This window comes from Macaca fascicularis, chromosome 7 (assembly GCF_037993035.2).
Source record: "Macaca fascicularis isolate 582-1 chromosome 7, T2T-MFA8v1.1".
Classification (NCBI taxonomy): Eukaryota; Metazoa; Chordata; class Mammalia; order Primates; family Cercopithecidae; genus Macaca; species Macaca fascicularis.
In genome coordinates, this window is record NC_088381.1 from 26,269,062 (window position 1) to 26,286,485 (window position 17,424).

Genomic DNA, 17,424 nt, shown 5'->3' on the forward strand with positions numbered 1-17,424 from the left:
AAGGATGATCACACGTTACTATTTAGTCATTTTGCTCCAGATATTTTGTTTAAATGTGTAAAACAGAATACTATAAATGAAATCAAGTTTCTTTTGTTTCTTCAAGTTCCAACCCCTTATCTCTTTCTTTATGAGAAGCTATTATAAATTTGAAGGGTACCATTTCAGTCCACATTTTTGTATTTGAATTGCATGTATGTGTCTTCATAAACATGCTTTGCATGCCTTGAAGTGTTTACAGATTCTTTCGTGCTGTATCATTTTAAGCTTGCTTATTTTCACTCAAATTATGTTTTATAGATCAGTGTGATCTGATAAAAATATAATATGAGCCATACATGTAATTTTAAATTGTTTAGTAGCTGCAACATAAAAAGTAAAAAGAAGCAGGTAAAATCAAATTTATTGTATATTTTATGTAACCAAATATATTGAAAATATTATTTTAATGTATGGCCTTAGCCATATTTCAAGTGCTAAATAGCTTTATGTGGCTAGTGGCTACCATATTGGATAGTATAATTCTAGTTCTATTCATATTGTTATATATTCACTTGTTAAATACATATACTATAATATCTATCATATATTTATATATAATTATGTATATTTAGAATAAATAAATACATATATGTAAAATTTACCATGACAGATGTACCCATTCAGTTATTGATGGACCATTCACATAATAATGCAAAGTTCGATTTTTCCCTGTTGCAAATAATGTTTTGTTGGACTTTTTTGTCTTGTCTTCTGCTGTGCATAAACAAGAATTTCTTTCAATGACTATCTGTGAGTGGAGTGCCAGGTTCATAGGAGTGAGCATCTAGTTGTACAACTGTTACCAAATTGTTAACTATTAGTGATATCAATTTGGTAAAACTGTTATCTAAATTGTTATCCATTAGTAAATTAGTGATTGTATTAATTTACATTATCTACAGTAGGGGTCGAGAGAGTTTGATTCCAAACATCTTTACTACAGACTGCCAGGATGAAATCCCACTTCTACTTCTTATTAATTGAGAGACCTAGGCAAAACAACCTCTGTTTACTTTTATGTGGAGTTGGAATAATAAAAAATGTACCCATCTCATTGTTGTATTAGATGAGCTACTACATGTAAAGAAAACATTTAGATCCATCCTGTAAAATAGTAATCCCTCAATAAATGTAACCAATTGTTATTGTTGTTATTATCATCTTATTTGTTCTTCATAGCTGCTTTGTGTAGTAAGCTGAACAGGTGTTATTATTACCAAGATAAAGGGATTGAATAAGACTCAATCCAAGTCTAGGATTCATTAAATGATATAATGTTACAACTACAATAAGATTATTTTACCCCATCTTCCTCTTGCTTTAAAGAAGAAAAAAAGTGGGGTTTCCTGGGATATTAATTAACTTCTCCAAATTTGATAAGTATCAGAATCTAGACGTAAGTCTTCTTACTCTTAGATATTACTAGTTAGGGAAATCCATCTCTTCCTCAAGAAACACTGGAAGAAACGTAATTTCAGCCATGATCAGATGACAAAGTTCATGGGAAATACCACAGACGTATAATTTCATTTAATTAAAACAAAAATCTAGAATACTTTCCTCCTGCATTTTGATATTTGGTTAGAATTTCAGTTCTGTCTATCACCACTACACCAACATCATTAATACCACCACACCACCAGTACTACCATGCACACTCTTCCCGGTTGCAATTATACCTACTTAAACTGGAATATGTGGTACTTCTCAGTATTGATTATGGCTCCATAATACTGAGTGAGAGTAAATTAGAACCCAATGCTTGGCTTAGAAGAGATATCAAGGCCAAAGCAGGTAAGAATTCTAGGACTTAAATTCTACTGAAATTCTCCCCTTCTTTTCAATCATTGTGTGTATATTTCTCTTTGAGTCTTTGGGCATATTTATTATGGCTGTTTTAAAGTCCTTGTCTGGAATTTCCATTACCTGGATCCTCCTCAGGGTCAGTTTCTATTGAATACCTTTTTTCTCTAGATTATTTGTTGTTGTCTTTGTGTGTCTGGTGATCTTCGACGGCAACTGGACATTATAAATTATACATTGCAGAGTCTCTGGATTCTACTATGTTCTTTTGAAGAGTTATTTATTTATTTATTTATTTAGAGACAGAATCTTGCTCTGTTGCCCAGACTGGAGTGCAATGGCACAATCTCAGCTCACTGCAACCTCCGCCTCCCGGGTTCAAGCAATTCTCCTGCCTCAGCCTCCTGAGTAGCTGGGAATACAGGTGTGTGCCACCAGCCCAGCTAATTTTTGTATTTTTAGTAGAGACAGGTTTCATCATGTTGGCCAGGCTGGTCTCAAACTCCTGACCTCAAGTGATCCACCCACCTTGACCTCTCAAAGTGCTGGAATTACAGGTGTGAGCCACTGCACCTGGCCTCAAGATATGCTTTGAAGGAAGATCTGATAAACTGCTTAATTTTCTGTGCCTTAATTTTATCATTTGTAAAATGGAAATAATAATTATACCTACCTTATAGTAGGTTATAGTAAGGATTAAATATGATATGATGATACGTAAAATTCTCAGCACATTCAATAAATATTAGCTCCTCTTATTGTGAAAAGAGTACTGGGTAGAAGAGAGTAGATCTATGCTGTATTTCAGTTCTACGATAAGCTCAAGATATGGCCTCAATTTCTTACCAGTATAATGTTGGGATGGGATGGTGATTATAAAGTCATGGAATAGTAGAGCTGTATGGGGCCTTTGGGATTTTTCTTTTCTTTCTTTCTTTTTTTATTTTGAACAGGGTCTCACTCTGCTGTCTAGGCTGGGGTGCATTGGCATGATCTGGGCTTACTGCAACCTCTGCCTCCTGGGCTTAAGTGATCCTCCCACCTCAGCCTTATGACTACCTGGGACTATAGGCACATGCCACCACACCTGGCTAATTTTTGTAGTTTTTGTAGAGACAGGGTTTTGCCATGTTGCCCAGGCTGGTCTCAAACTCCTGAGCTTAAGATTAGCCTCCCAAAGTGTTAGGATTACAGGCGTGGGACATTGCACGGCTGACCTTTGAGATTATTGATGTCATCCTATCAGTGAGGGAAGAATAGGCATCCCGGGAAGGTAAAACCATAGCGTTGAACTTTGTGGCATTATGAGGCTCTGAGAAACTTCAGTTATTCTCAGTATTCCATGATGTTACTGAACATTCTTTTATAAGGGCTCTTTTAGCCCTCTGTCATACCTTCTCCTCATACTTAAGTTATCATATTCCTTTTCTGATCTTCCGAATTCACAGATTTCTCAGGAGCATGAGAAATATGTCAAATCAACATTTAATTATCTTTCCTGCTTTTCCACATCTGTGCATTCAATGATTCATACCATTAGGAGTACTACCTGTCTCTACTAAAAATACAAAAATTTGCCGGGCATGGTGGTGCACAGCTGTAGTCCCAGTTACTCGGGTGGGTGAGGCAGGAGAATTGCTTGAACCTGGGAGGCGGAGGTTACAGTGAGCCGAGATCATACCACTGCCCTTTATCCTGGGGCAACAGAGAGAGACTCCATCACACACACAGACACACATACACATACACACACACAAAGCATATCTTGAATCCATTATTAATTTTTCTCACCAACATCATCAGTACCATAGTCCAAGCCTATGCCATCTCTCTCCTAGATGCCTATATTCTAACTGCTCTGCCTGTTTCCGCTCTTGCTGCCTCCCAGTTCATCATCTCTCAGAAGCCAACATCATCTTTCAAAAACATAAATCAACTTATGTTACACTTCTGCTTACACTCTCCAATAGTTTCTCATTGCACTTAGAATAAAATATAGACTCCTTTCCATGACCAGGCCTTTATCTGTCTTTCTGACCTCACCTGCTGCCATATTCTTCTGGAGGGTTGTTGTTAAAATCCCTGTCTTCACGTTCTTCAAACAGGCAGCTTCTGCTGGGCTCCAGCCCTTCACATTGCACAGACTGCTCTTTCCCAGCATCTTTAAACCTCATCATTCAGCTTTCAACTAGAATGTCACCTTCTCAGAGAAATCTTCCCTGCCCGTTCAAGCTAAGAACAGTGTGCCTCGTCCCCACTCACTACCCGTGGCCATCCCTCTATTCCACTATACTACTTTTTTTTTACCTTAAGTAATTATCACCTCTGAAATTACCTTATTATTTACTTGTTTATGTTTTCCCTCCTTCACTAGAATGTACTCCATATGTTGGTCTTAGGTTCTCTAAGAAGCAAACACTAAAATGGGATTAAACGTGCCAGGATTTTTATCGGGTGAAATGCCTGAGAGAGAAAATGGGGAGGGAGCATAAATTTGAGAGAGCCCTGAAAACGTACTGGAAGCTGGATCCTGAGTGAAGGACAGAGGAGAGGAAAATTAGGTTGAAGTGAACTAGACTGCTGTGCAGTCTAAAGAATGCTCAACAAGACCATCACTGAATTTTCCGGCTGTGTCTCCCAGGAATGAACATGCCTTAGCATCCCTACTGTAGTCAGTCACTCTTGGGGAGCAGCCCATGGGAAGCATAGCCTGGTGCAAATGTTACACTGGATTTCAGAGCACAGAATCTGAGGCCCTCAATCAATTTTGCTCCTGTAGTTGGAGATCTCTGAGGTACACTGTCATGGCTGCCACACTTTATAAGAACAAGGGCTGTGTTACTCGTCCATTGTCAGCGATTTCCACAATATCTGACATATAGAAAATATTCGAGACATATTTGTAGGATTTATGAATGAATGAACACAAGAATGAAGAATGTTGCCCAAGATCACATAGGTGGAAGAGCAGAATTTAGAAAACAGCCTCTCTAATTTTAGACAGTTAGTGCTCTTGCTGCTTCTTGGCTATACTCACTATATTATATTGCTTCTTACATCATAAACCAGGGAAAACAAAAAATATTAAGTACCCTCGATTAAACCTTTCAGGTATATTTATGTCCCTTCTGCAACATATTGTCTATAACACAGATTTATTTCTTGTATCTGATCAAAAAGAACAGAAAGGCTTACCCACCATCATGCAAAAGAAATAGCGCTAACCATCTCCCATCCAGCCCAATATATTAGATACACAAAGTATAATATGTTGTCTTTAAGTGCAGTTACAAAGGAGAGAGGAAAAACAAAAGCCCATGCCCTTCCGGAAGGATTGGGAGTGAGCATTAACTGAACTTTTTTTATTTTTCTGAGACTGAGTTTAGCTCTTTCGCCCAGACTGGAGTGCAGTGGTGCAATCTTGGCTCACTGCAACCTCCGCCTTCCAGTTTCAAGTGATTTTCCTGCCTCAGCCTCCCAAGTAGCTGGGATTACAGGGACCTGCCACCACGCCTGGCTAATTTTTGTATTTTTAGTAGAGACAGGGTTTCACCATGTTGGCCAGGCTGGTTTTGAACTCCTGACCTTGTGATCCACCCACCTCGGCCTCCCAAAGTGCTGGGATTACAGGCGTGAGCTACCGCGCCAGGCTAACTGAACTTTCATTAAATGTCATGCATAGAAGAGTTGTGCATTCATGTTACCTCTGTCTGATACAATAATCAATAAAGTCTGGGATATTTATATAAAGGAATTGAGTTTTATCAAAAAGGACAAATATCTAACTTGACCATCTTACAAAAATGCTCAAAACCAGAAAAGACATCTTAAAATAAGCCTCAGTGCATGCAAGACAGGCAAAATAATAGAAACCACATAAAATTATTTTTAAATGTTATACTTTGAAGCTGATAGTTTGAGATCAAAGACAGTGGTGAATTGCTTATCTAAAACATCTCCTCAGAAACTTGGATGACAAAAAATAGAACAACTTTGTTCTTAGCCTTAATAATTTTTCTTAAAACCAAAATAGGATAGCACTAGTTGTCCATAGACAGAGTCAAACACAGTAAGTAAAGAAAAACTGTTGGCATGTAAGAGAACCTGATACAGTGACTTGTGTAACCCAGAATAGCTCATTTGCTGTAAATACATCTTTATTTTGAAACCCTTTTCATTCTATGTAGTGAAGGGGTTTCCTTCTGTATCCTTGACCTGGAGCCAAGAGAAGAGTATTTTGTATTAGCCTGGGATCTTCAAGTTATTTTGACTCAGGGATTGGAAAGGCTACAGTGGTTGAAGAGAGATGAGAAGAAATGAAGTAGGAAGAAATGGTTAATCATAAAAGAAGACATGGAATTTGGGATAAATGGGTTCTAAAATATCACCATTATTTGCCTAGGTGGAAATTAGGCAAGTGAGAGAGGAGTTCACGTGGCATGAGAGGAAGAGAGGACAGCAGCCTGATGATGGAGGGCTCTGTTGGAGTCAAGTGTAAAACACTTGCTTGCATGCTAATTTTGCCTAATGCATTTGTTTCTAATTATGGTTTATATACAGATCCCTGAATTCCACTTTAGACTTACTAAATCAAAATCTCTGCTAGAGCCACTGCTAGCAGGACACGCCCCTACACATGCATAGTTTCCCCCATTACCAACATCTCCCCAACAAAGTGGTACATTTGTTTCAATTGAGGAACCTCCTTTAGCACATCATAATCACTGGAAGTCCATAGTTTATTAGAGTTAACTCTAAGTATTGTACATTCTATGGGGTTGGACAAATGTATAATAGCAAGTATCTACCACTATAGTATAATACAGAGTATTTTCACTACCTTAAACATCCTCTCCGCTCTGCCTATTCATCTCTGTATCCCCCACCCCAAATCCCTGGGAACCAGTGATCTTTTATTGTCTTTTTAATTTTGCTTTTTCCAGAATATCACAGTTAAAATTTTACAGTATGTGGCTTTTTCAGATTGCCTTCTTTCGCTTAATAATATGTGTTTAAGATCTCCATGTTTGTTCACGGAGGAATGAAGGTTTGATAGCTTATTTCTTTTTATCACTGAATAATATTCCATTATATGGTTGTACCAGTTTAGTTATCCACTCAGCTGCTGAAAGATATCTTAGTTGCTTCCAAGTTTTAACAATTATCAATAAAGCTGCTATAAACGTCTATGCAGAATTTTGTGTAGATATCAAGTTTTCAGCTCCTTTGAATGGGTATCAAGGAGTGCAATTGCTGGATCATATGCTAAGAGTATGTTTAGTTTTGTAAGAAACTGTCAAACTATCTTCCAAAGTGGCATTCCCATTAGCAGTAAGTGAGAGTTCTTGTTGTTCCACATCCTCACCGACATTTGGCGTTGTCAGGGTTCCAGATTTTAGCGATTCTAATAAGTGTATAGTGGTATCTTGTTTTGGTTTGAATTTACATTTCCCTGTGGGCATCTTTTTATATGCTTATTTCCCATCTGTATATCTTCTTTGGTGAGATGTTCATTAAGGGCTTTGGCCCATTTAATTGGGGTTGTTTTTTTTTTATTGTTTAGTTTTAAGAGTTCCTTGTATATTTTGAATAACAATCCTTTATCAGATGTGTCTTTTGCAAATATATGGCTTGCATTTTTATTCTTTTGACATTATCTTTTGCAAAGCAGAAGTTTTAAATTTTAATGAAGCCCACCTTATCAATTATTTCTTTCATGGATCATGACTTTAGTGTTGTATCTAAAAGTCATCACCATATCCAAGGTCATCTAGGTTTTCTCCTATGTTATCTTCCAGGACTTTTTTAGTTTTGTGTTTTACATTAGGTCTATGATTCATTTTGAGTTAAATTTTATGAAGGGTGTAAGATCTGTGTCTAGATTAAATTTTTTGCATGTGGATGTCCAGTTGTTTCAAACCCATTTGTTGAACGACTATCTTTACTTCATTGTTTGCCTTTTGTGCTTTGTCAAAGATCAGTTGACTATACTATCTCTAGGCTTTCTATTTAGTTCCATTGATCTATTTGTCTAGTCTTTTATCAATATCACACTGCTTTGATTAGTGTAGTAAGTATTGAAGGTGGGTAGTGTCCGTCCTCCACTTTGTTCTTCTCTTTCAACATTGTGTTGGCTATTCTGGGACTTTTTGCCTTTCCATATAAATTTTAAATTTAATTTGTTGATATCTAAAAAAGTAACTTGCTGGGATTTTGTCATCGCATTTAATCTATAGATAAAGTTGGGAAGAACTGACATCTTAACAATATTGTCTTCCTATCCATGAAGATGGACAGCTTCTTCATTTATGTAATTTTTAAAAATTTTGTTCATGAGAATTTTGTGCTTTTCCTCATGTAGATCTTGTACATATTTTGTTAAATTCATACTCGTATGTTGCATTTTGTGGGTACTATTGTAAATAGTGTATTTTTAATTTTGAATTCCACTTGTTTATTGCTGGTACACAGGAAAACAATGAACTTTTGTATATTAACTTTATATCCTGCAACCTTGATTACTTCCTGGATTTTTGTTGTTTATGTTTTCAGGTTTTCTACACAGAGGATCATGTCATCTGCAAACAAAGTTTTATTTCTTCCTTCCCATCTGTATATTTCTTATTTTCTTTTTTTTTCAGTCTTATTTTATTAGTTAAGACTTCCAGTACTGTGTTGTAAAGGAATGGTGAAAGGAGACATCCTTACCTTGTTTCTGATCTTAGTGAGAAAGCTACTAGTTTTTCACCATTAAATATGATGTTAACTATAAATGCTTTTGCAGATATTCTTTATCACATTAACGAAGTCCCCCTCTGATCCTAGTTTATCGAGGTTTTTTTTTTTTTTATCATAAATGGGTACTGGATTTTGTCAAATGTTTTTCCTTTTCTAATAATATGATCATGTGATTTTTCTTTTTCAGCCTGTTGATATAATGAATTACATTAATTTATGTTCAAATGTTGAACCAGTCTTGTGCAACTGGGTCAAATCCCACTTGGTCATGGTGTACAACTCCTTTAATATACTGTTAGATTTAATTGGTAATTTGTTGAGACTTTTTGAGAAACAGATATTAATCTGTAGTGACCCACCTATTTAACAGTTTTAGTGAGATAAGATTGACATACAATTGAGTGTATATATTTAAGTGTACTGTTTGTTTACACCTGTAAAATCATCACCACAATTGAGATAATGCACACATCTATTACTCCAAATTTTCCTTGAGCCCTTTTGAAATTTCTCCTTCCCATCTTTCCCTGTTTCTCTTTTTTTAATCCCCAGGCAGTAGCCAAACTGCTTTCTATCAGTTTAGTTTGCAATTTTCTAGAATTTTAAGCAATGGGAATAAAAATGTATATTCTTTCTTTTTTCTGGCATCTTTCACTAAGCATAATTAATTTTAGATTCATCTATATTCTTAATCTCTATAGAATCTGCAGTGATGTCACCTCTATTTTTCTTGGTATTGATAATTTGTGTATATTATCTCTCTTATTTTCCTGATTAGTTTGGCTAGATGTTTTATAATTTTTTGATCTTCTCAAAGAACCAGTGTTTACTATTTTCTTTTTTCTATTTACCTTTCTATTCTATTATTTCATTTCTTCTGCTTACTATATTTTCTTTCTATTTAATTCTTTTTCTATTTACTTTAGGTGAAATTTGCTCTTCTTTTTTTAGTTTCTTAATGTGGAAACAGATCTTTGATAAAATTATTCTTCTTTTCTGATATATGTGTTTAGTGCTATAAATGTCTCCATAATTACTTTTTTGTAGCACCTCATTTTAGTAGCATCAAATTTGATATATTGAATTTGTATTTTAATTTTATTCAAAATACTTTCTTAGTGCCCTTTTGATTTATTCTTTAACCCTTGGACTACTTAGAAGAGTATTAAGCTAATCAAATTTGTTTAATAATTTCTCAATATTTGGGGATTTTTTCAGAAATCATTGTTATTGATTTATAATTTAATTACATGGTTGTCAGAGAACATACTTCAAATGGCTTGAATCCTTGTAAATCTACTGAGACTTGTTTTATGATCTAAATATGGTCTATCATATGATTTATCTTGATATATGTTTTATGTGCACTTAAAAAGAATACACATTTTGAGACTTTTAAGTGGATTGTTCTATAAATGTCAGTTAGGTCGAGTTGATTGATGATACTATTTAAGTGTTCTATATCTTTAATGATATTCTGTCTACTTGTCCTATCAATTATTGAGAGAAAAGTACTAAAGTCTCCTACATTAATTGGGGATTTGTCTACTTATCTTTACAGTTCTGTTTTTGCTTTGCATTTTAAAGTTTTATATATATATATATAAACTTTTAGGATTGCTTTGAGGAATTAACCTCTTTATTTTTATGAAATGACCTTATTTATTCTGGTAAGATTTTTTGCTTTGCAGTCTACTTAATCTGATATTCATATGGCCATCCTAGCTGTCTTTTGACTTATGTTAGAATGGTGTATACTTTTACATTTTTTACTTTTAACCTTTTTGTGCCTTTATATTTAGAGGGCATTCTTGCAGGCAGCATAGAGTTGGGTCTTCCTTTGTAACCACTCTGACAATCTCTGCCTTTTATGGTGTTTAGACAATTTACATTTTTTATGATTATCAATATGGTTAAGTTTACAACTATTATCTTGCCATTTGTTTTCTATTTGCTCCATCATTCTTTCACCTTTTTTCTTTTTCTGCATTATAAAATCTTTTTTTGTTATTCCATTTATCTCCTTTGTTGGTGTGCTTATTTTCTTGTTTTTTTACTGGTTGCTTTAGGGTTTATAGCATATATCTTTAAGCTATCACAGTCTATCTCCAAATGATATTAAACCACTTTAGGTACAGATGTATAGTATAAGAGCTTTGCAGAAACATATTCCATTTTGCCCTTCCTGGCCTTTATCCTATTGTTGCCCATATTTTACTTTTATATATGTTATTAATACCATACTACATTGTCATTATTTTTATTTACACTGTCAAGTATATTTTTAAAATATTTAAATAATAAGATTATTATTTACTCATGTAGTATCATTTCCTGTGCTTTTCATGCCTTTGTATAGATTCATATTTTCATCAGGTAGCATTTTCCTTCTGACTGAAGTACTTCTTTGAATACTTACCATAGTGTGGGTCTGCTAATGATTAATTCTTTCAGCTTTTGTATGTCTTCAATAATCTTTATTTTACTTTTAATTTCCAGAGATATTGTTGCTGGGTATACAGAGTTCTACTTTTACATTTACAGGGTTTTTTTTTTTCCTCTTTAGTATTTTTTACTTGGTGATACTGTTCTATTGTCTTCTTACCTGCATTGTTTTTCATGAGAAATCTGCTGTCATTCTTTATAATTATCCCTCTACTTTTTCTGTGGCTGTTTTTAAGATTTTATTTTTATCAGTTGTTTTAAGCAATTTGATTATGATGCTCCTTGGCATCGTTTTCTTCATGTTTATGTACTTGGGGTTAATTTAGCTTTTTAGGTCCATAGATTTTAGTTTTATCAAATTTGGAAAATTTTTGGTCATTATTTCTGCAAATATTTTGCCCCCCTTTATGAAACTACTCCAATTGCAAATACATTAGACCATTTGAATTATCCCACAGCTCAGTTATTCTCTGTTCATTTCATTTTATTTTATTTTTTCTTTTAGTGTTTTATTTTGGATAGTTTATATTAAACTGTCTTTGAGTCCATTACTTTTTCCTTTCAAATTTCCAATCTGTAGTGAATTCCATTCAGTGTACTTTTTATCTCAGATATTGTACTTTTTATTTCTGGAAATTTTGAGTCTTTTTATATCTTTCATATCTTTACATCACTTTTTGAATATATGACATGCAGTTATAAAAACTGTTTTTATGTCCTTGTCTTTTAATTTTAATATTTGTGTCAGTTCTTGGCTTGTTGAAATTGATTTTTTTTTCTCCTTATCAAAGGTTATAGTTTTCTGCTTCTTTTCATGCCTAGTAGTTTTTTATTGTATTCTAGACATGGGGAAATTTTCTTTCTTGAATTCTGGATATTTTTGTATTCCTATAATGATTGAGCTTTATTCTAGGATGCATTTAAGTTACTTGGAAACTGTTTAATCCTTTTGGGTCTTGCTTTTATGATTCACAGGGTGGGACCAGAGCTGTGCATATCATAGGACTAATTATTCCCCACTACTAATCTGGTTTATGGAACCAGGAACTAGTCCTATACCTGTGTGAGCAGCACTGAGTATTCTTTCCTTTAATTCTTTTGGTGGTTACATTCCTAGCCTTAGATAGTTTTCTCACATGCATGTGCTGATGAGTACATGAGAAGACAACCATAACCATCACCACACACTGGCTTCACACTAAACTTCTCTTGTTTTCTGAAAATAGAATCACAAATCAGGCACAATATCACTGTGATTAAGTACTTTACTGTGATTCTCAATTTTCTGATAGGTTTCATCAGTATGACTTTTAATAATAGTTAAGTTATTTTTGCTAGGGAAAAAGTTATTCCAGTCTGTTTTTTGTTGTTTGTTTGTTTGTTTGTTTGTTTTTTGCTCTGCATCTCAAGTAAAATCCTGTTGCTTGGCTGGTGAGTGTGGTCTGCAAGCTGGGGTTAAGACTTGGATCTGAAATGCTCACACAATAGGCTTTGGAAAGGAACTGTAAATTGAGAAAAAGAACAGAGATGAGAGAGCTGTCTGTACAGGAGGAAATTTGAAGAGATTGGTATGTGTAATGGCAAAATGTGTGAGGTATCTCTGATGTGAATCATCTACTTGTCAAGCCTCAAAACTTTCAGTTTAAACTCTGTTACTCACCAAATTTCCACTTTGGAAATTAATCTTTGTTTCAACAACATGATATAATAATTAAACTGGCCTGTTGATGACACAGGTTGAAAGCAGGATCCCTACGCCAAAGATAGCTATTCATATACTTATTAATATTATGGTTGCATACTTACTTAAAATAATGATTACATGGAGGCTGAGGCAGGAGGATTGCTTGAGCCCATGAGTTGAAGTCCAGCCTAGGCAACATAGGGAGACCGCCCCATCTCTAAAATAAAATAAAATAAAATAAAATAAAATAAAATAATTATTACGTGCAGTCAAATGACTGATTCTCTCTCTTCTAAACTGCAGAAAATGAAGACTTCTTCTCTACAGAAATGGAGTAGGGGTGTTCTGGGTACTGAGACAACAAGGGCAGTGTTAGAATGTAAAATGAGTACTTAAGCAAAAGTCTGACTATTCAATAAACGGAACTCTGTAGCACTTTCCTCTACTCTGCTCCCAGAACACTCTAGACAATCGTATCTGCTTTTTGCAGCAGATTTAAGGATTCCTCCCTGAAAACACTGGAAATCCCAGAGAAAAGTCCTGCAGATACCAATGTTTTAGGGTTCCTGAACAAAAAGTTAGTCACTTTCTGATTACCCTACTATAAGGCCCACAAGTTAACAAGCCTGCACAGACACAAAGAATATGCAACCGGCTTTCTAGATCTCATTCTGAAATATGAATGGACAATCAAAAATCATAAGATGAGCCTCAACATGAAAAATAAAGATCAAAATCAAAACAAGGAAAAAACTTGAAAAAATAGATGCAGAGTAAAGAAAGTATAATTAATATCTTCAGAGAGAGATAAGTGAAGATATTACATCCATGAAACAATAATTTGAAAATTATACTCCACTCAGATGAACAGTAAAAACCAATTTACTGGAATTATCTTTGTTCTGCCTGGCATTTGAGGATATCCAAGGACCTGTGCTTTTAACAAAGATGACTTTGTGACTCTCTAAGGACTGAACAGATTCCTTCACAGGATGCCTGGTTTCAACTTATATTCCCTTAGTATAAGCTCTCTTTTCTGAATGTAAACGTATTTGTATTGTTATTTCTAAAACTCCAGTAGGTTTCTGGATATTGTACAGATACTGAGTACAGATACAATTGTGTAAATTTTACAGTGTTTAATGTTGAGGTAAGAGTTTTGTTACAGATTATAAAAGATATTTTCCTATTCAGACCTCAGGGCTATTTTAGGACCTACAAATTAATGTGATTCCCAGCAGCTTCAGTTTTTGATAGTCAAAAAGTTAATAATCTTTAAGTTAAATATGTGACATTATTTAGCAAAAAGATTGTGCTTTACTTTTTAATTTCTAACAAATTATGTGTCTAATGTTTAAAAATATGAAAAAAATGTGATATGCAAAAATGTGGGAGAACTGTGGCTAAAGAACAAAAAATCACTTGCTAAATAAAAAAAAGAAAACAAGGATAAATCAGGGTACGTAACATAATTTTTAGGAAAAATAAAGTTTGAGCAAAAAGAAAAAACAATAAAGTATTGGAATGTGAAGTTGAGGATATTTTCCAGAAAGCAGGATTTTAAAAATCTGAGATAGTAAAGAGAAAAGAAAAAGTTTTTAAAAAATTAAAGAATCACCTGGGAGGCCCAACATAAGACTAACAGGAATTTCAGAAAGAGAAAATGACAATGTATAATTTTTATATTTTATTTTATTTTTTTAGACACATGGCCTCATTCTGTCACCCAAGCTAGAGTGCAGTGGTACAGTCACAACTCACTGCAGCCTCAAACTTCTGGGCTCAAGTGATCTTCCTGTCTCAGCCTCCAAGTTCCCAGCTCATACCCAGCTATGTTTCTTTTTATTTTTCATAGAGACAGAGTCTTATTATGTTGCCCAGGCTGGTCTTGAACTCCTGGGCTCAAGCGATCCTCCTGCCTCAGCCTCTTGAAGTGCCGGGATTACAGATGTGAGCCACTACACCAGGTCAAATTTTTATTTTTAATCCATAGACACAAATTTCCAGAATGAAAGAGTCTATCGTGTTACCTACAATTTTGAATGAAAATGGGTAAAACAATCCATGAAGGAACATAGTGAAATTTTCAATGCTTAAATTTCAAAAATAAATTAAACAAATGGACAATAGCAACAACCAAAACAGGCAACAGCCAAAGATTGTGAATAAGAAAGGCACGAAACTTTAAAAGCCAGAAAACAGTGAAGCAATGCGTTAGAAATTCTGAGGGAAGGTTATCTTCTATTCATGACTGTGCCATTAAGCTTGAAGTAGATACTATAGAATAAACGTATTTTAGCCACGTAATACTGGAGAATATTCTTCATCACAATAAGGGGTTATACCAAGAGAGAGGAAGATGTGAGAATGGCCCCAGCACAGGAAATCCTGGAGAAAATACCCGGAGACATAGAAAATGCCTATTCATGGGAAATGCCTAAAGAAAACCAGTCAAGAGTTTTCCTGTGGCTGCTTGGTAACAATGGGGAAGATAATGGCTGCCAGAGCAACGTCTGGCAGGCGCTGGGCTAGAGGTGGGTCTCAACCAGCCCATTGGAGGCCGCTTGAGAGCTGCGGCCAGGGGGCTGCGGAGCAGCCTCGGCGGCGGCAGCCGAACCAAAAGTTGGACGCTGATCCTAAAACCTAGTAATTTTCCACTTGTTCATCAATATGGAAAACTCAGATTCTAACGACAAAGGAAGTGGTGATCAGTCTGCAGCACAGCGCAGAATTCAGATGGACCGATTGGATCGGGAAGAAGCTTTCTACCAATTTGTAAATAACCTGAGTGAAGAAGATTATAGGCTTAGGTGAGAGAACAGTTTGCTAGGCACCCCAGGTGAAAGTACTGAGGAACAGTTGCTGAGAAGACTACAGCAAATTAAAGAAAGCCCACCACCGCAAAACTCAGGTGAAAATAGAGGAGGAGACTCTTCAGATGATGTGTCTAATGGTGACTCTACAACAGACTGGCTTAACTCTGTCAGACAAACGGAAAATACAACAAGAAGTGGAAAAAGAGGAAACCAATCTTGGAGAGCAGTGAGCCGGACTAATCCAAACAGTGGTGATTGCAGATTCAGTTTAGAGATAAATGTTAACAGTAATAATGGGGGCCAAATTTCAGAGAATGAAAATGAGCCATCTGCAAGACGTTCTAGTGGAGAAAATGTGGAAAACAACAGCCAAAGGCAAGTGGAAAACCCACGACCTGAATAGTATCTGCAAGGCCATCTAGATCAGAACGAAATTCAGCTGAAGCATTAACAGAAGTTCCACTTACCAGAGGTCAGAGGAGGGGAGGAAGCAGGAGGCTAGACTATCGGAGAACCAGAGCAAGAGCTGAGAGAAGGAGGTCACCTCTGCATCCAATGAGTGAAATTCCACGAAGATCTCATCATCATATCTCATCTCAGATTTTTGAACATCTTTGGTAAATGAGACGGAGGGAAGTTCTAGAACCCGGCCCCGTGTGACATTGAGAGAGCAAATATCTGGGCCTGAGTTGCTAAGTAGAGGTATTTTTGCAGCTTCTGGAACAAGAAATGCCTCTCAAGGAGCAGGTTCTTCAGACACAGCTGCCAATGGTGAATCTACAGGATCAGGATAGAGACCAACCGTAGTCCTTGATCTTCAAGTAAGAAGAGTTCGTCCTGGAGAATATCAGCAGAGAGAGAGAATAGTCAGCGAAACGTGGTCTAGGTCTCAGACGCCAAACAATACTGTCACCTACGAAAGTGAACGAGGAGGTTTTAGGTGTACATTTTCACGTTCTGAGCAGGGAGGTGTGTGAGAACCTATGTCAGTACCATCAGAATTCCCTGTCGTAGAATCTTAAATACTGGTCTAAGTGAGACTACATCTGTTGTAATTCAGACCATGTTAAGGCAGATAATAACAGGTTTTGGTTAAGCTATTTTATGTACAGTGATAGCGACTCAGAGCCTACTGGCTCAGTCCCAAATCAAAATATGGAAAGGGCAGAGTCACGGAGTGGAAGCGGGGTTCTGGTGGTGGTAGTAGTTCTGGTTCCAGTTCGAGTTCCAGCTCAAGTTCCAGCTCAAGTTCCAGCTCAAGTTCCAGTTTGCCCTAGTTCCAGTTCTGGTGGTGAAAGTTCAGAAACTAGCTCAGATTTATTTGAAGGCAGTAATGAAGGAAGCTCATCATCGGGCTCATCAGGTGCCAGGAGGGAGGGTCGACATAGGACCCCAGTCATATTTGATGAAAGTGGCTCTTTGCCCTTCCTTAGCCTGGCTCAGTTTTTCCTCTTAAATGAGGATGATGATGACCAACCTAGAGGACTCATCAAAGAACAGATTGACAACGTGGCAATGACAAGTTTTGGTGAAAGTGATGCATTAAAAACCTGTAGTGTTTGCATTACAGAATATAGAGAAGGCAACAAACTCCATAAACTACCTTGTTCCCATGAGTACCATGTCCACTGCATCAGTCGCTGGTTATCTGAGAATTCTACCTGTCCTATTGTCGCAGAGCAGTCTTAGCTTCTGGTAACAGAGGAAGTGTTGTGTAATTAAGATCTGAACTCTCAGCTATGTAGCTGATATAGTGATGGGCAAACAGGAATCACTTGCTTTTATGTCCACTTTTTGAGTGGTACTTAAATGTAAAGTAACAACCTGAATTGAGTCATTGCTTTCTGAAGGAATCATCGTCCTTTCTCCAGTTTTTGTTCCAGAATAAAAGGAAAT

General features: G+C 36.0%; 1 protein-coding gene and 1 pseudogene across 2 annotated transcripts in view; both read left to right on the plus strand.

Annotated features, from left to right (window-relative positions):
- The window catches only part of DTWD1 (DTW domain containing 1), a 263,321-nt gene that overhangs the window by 153,633 nt on the left and 92,264 nt on the right, over positions 1 to 17,424 (plus strand). The window lies entirely within an intron of this gene.
- LOC102137526 (E3 ubiquitin-protein ligase RLIM pseudogene) lies at positions 15,180 to 17,373 on the plus strand (annotated as a pseudogene).